Raw genomic sequence first — 2,839 nt, forward strand, 5'->3', positions numbered from 1 at the left:
TCATTCTGGGCAAAGCCACTGAGGGCATAAGCAGGCTCCTGTGTCCCCAAGAGAGATTCTGGGTCACTCTCCATTTCCTCATCGGTAGTTGGTCACTGGGGTTGTGGGTGGACCTCTGTGCCTTGAAGAGAAATTCTGGATCCCTGTGCAGCTCCCCAGCTTGGGCATGTAGCCTGGGGTGAGAACATTGGAGCTACAGATGGAGCTCTGCTCTCCTGAGAGAGGCATGGGTGCACTACACAATTTCCCTGTTGGAGTATGTGGGTCTGAGTGGGTTTGCTGGAGCTGCCTGCCTGTTATTTTTGCTGGCTCTAACTCATGGTGCCTTGTTTCTTTGTGTGAGTGCTTATTTTTGAATGAATGATGTTTGTCATATTTGAAAAACAGTTTATGAGGATTTGAGGTCTACGATGAATGCCTTCCATCCAGAGAGGATTTATTATTACTTCGACCATATGTCTAATGATAATATAAGTTCGGGATCATTTTATGCTATAATCACAGCCTAAGAGATATATTTTTATTGGTCCACTTAGGTGATGTGAATTTAGGCTTTAAATCCATAAGAGGTCAACTTGTAGCTATAATGTTTCAGGGAGACCCTCCCACAACATCTGCCAACCTGCTTACCTGGCTACCCAGGTAAAATTGTGTGGTTCCTGGGAGAGTAGGTAATGGGTTTATTTCTCAGGAATTTTTACCCTCAGGGCACATACTTTAAAAATTCAGATTATTATTTTTTCACTTGAATTGACAGATTGTAATTGTATGTACTTATGGGATACAATCTGATACTGTGATACATATACATTATGTATAATGACCTGGTCAGGGTAGTTAACGTATCAATAAATTCATGCATTTATCATTTTGTTGTGGCAAAAACACTAAAAAACCTCTCTTCCAGGTATTATGTAATATAGAAAACTTAACTGACTTCAGATTTTTATTGGGAGGAAGTCCTCCTAATAGACTCCGTAATGTAGGAAGGTCCTGGACTTTTACCTCCCTATAGAAGCTCAAGTTGAGTATGATAGGGTCTAAGCACCTAGAAGGGAAAGCTCCATGAAAGCTGTTCTGAGTATTGTCTTAATAATTTCATAAAGACATTATCTTCTAGGTATGACATTTTACCAAGTTTGTGACTCATGTCACTGTCATCAAATTTTTCAGTTTTATATCTACTTTCTCTGGCAAATTGTGACATAGTGGTTTTAGCAAAAGGATCTTTCAAGAAGCTGATAAAAGATTTTGTGAGTCTTCTCCAGCTTCAAATAATTCTGTCAAAATCTGATTTTGAAGTGTGCCACATTAATGAACCCATTCTTTGAATTATAGCAAATGGCTTTCAAAATGAGGTGGAAGAAGGGTTGAACAAAACACATTGTATTCAACTAGTCATGTAGGAACCCATCATGGCTTAAATGACAGTGCCTGATATTTGCATACTTGCTGGAGGGTGTTTTGTTAAAGCTCCTGTGTTCTTGATGCCACAGGACTCCTCCACCATTTACTTCTCCTTTGGAGCCTCTGAATCCTTGCTTACCAAGATACACTGCAGAAACTAAAAATAGCATTAGGGAATCATTACTGTCAACAAAAACAGTTTTAGATTCCCTTAGAAGGCAAGCAGTGATTTGTCTATCAGAGTCCGGGTAAATCAATAGCACTTTTGGTACTTGTGACATTTATGCTACCATTTTATATCTTGTGTTTGTAATTCTTCACTTAAGAGTCTAGTTCTTTCCTTTATCACCTTATTTCTGGTAAATATGGACTACTTTAAGGAATGTTAAGTGTAGTAGTAAGGTAGTCATAGAAATTATCGCAATGCTTATGTCTTTTTCAGATTATTTCAAATCTGCCTCCCTCACTGGATGTAAGCTCCTGTTTGGGTTACTACTGCAATCTTAGCACCTAGCACACTGGCTTATAGAAGAGGCTCAGCAAATATTTGTAGGATGAATGTTCAGTTATTTTTTTAAACACTAAATTAAAAAGTATAGACATGGTTAATCGATACCTGTACCTGGATTGATAGATAGGTAGAAAGACAGGTATATAGATAGATAGATAAAGAAAGAAACATAAAATCAATGAGCCTCATTTCTAATATTGCTGAACTTAAGAGCAATATTATAAAAAACTAAATTTCAAGAGAAGACAATGTTTTCTTTTAAAGAATGCTCACTTATGTCTAGTATGTTACCTTTCTTACTAATCTTATGTTACTCACAACTCAATCTAACTCTAATTTTAGCCATTTATTATATGACAATACTTATTTCTAACTAATATTTTTGTGTGTGCATGTGTGCGTGTTTTAGCATTATCAGAGTAAAATTGATATATATAAAAATTGCACATATGTAATATGTACATCTTGATGATTTTGGACATATGCACACACCTGTTGTACCACAACCAAGGTACTAAACATATCAATCAATTCTAAAAATTTCCTTTTTTTTTTTTTTTTTTTTTTTTTGGAAAAACGCTTAACATGAGAACTATCCTCCTAACATATTTTAAAATGTACAATATCACGTTGTTAATGTAGAATGGCACATCCACTCTGAAAAGCATTATAGAGATTCCCCAAAAATTTAAAAATAAACTTGTGGGCATATATCCTAAATAACTGAAATCAAGACATTGAAGATATATCTACGTCTCCATATTATTTCAGCATTATTCACAATAGCCAAGATATGGAGACAACTCAATTGTCCATCCAAATGACTGGATAAAGAAATTCCAAGTGACTGGGGTACATATATACAATGTGATATTATTCAGCCTTAAAAATAGAAGGAAATACTGTCATTTACAACACCAT

The sequence above is a fragment of the Cynocephalus volans genome, chromosome X (genome assembly GCF_027409185.1).
Source record: "Cynocephalus volans isolate mCynVol1 chromosome X, mCynVol1.pri, whole genome shotgun sequence".
Classification (NCBI taxonomy): domain Eukaryota; kingdom Metazoa; phylum Chordata; class Mammalia; order Dermoptera; family Cynocephalidae; genus Cynocephalus; species Cynocephalus volans.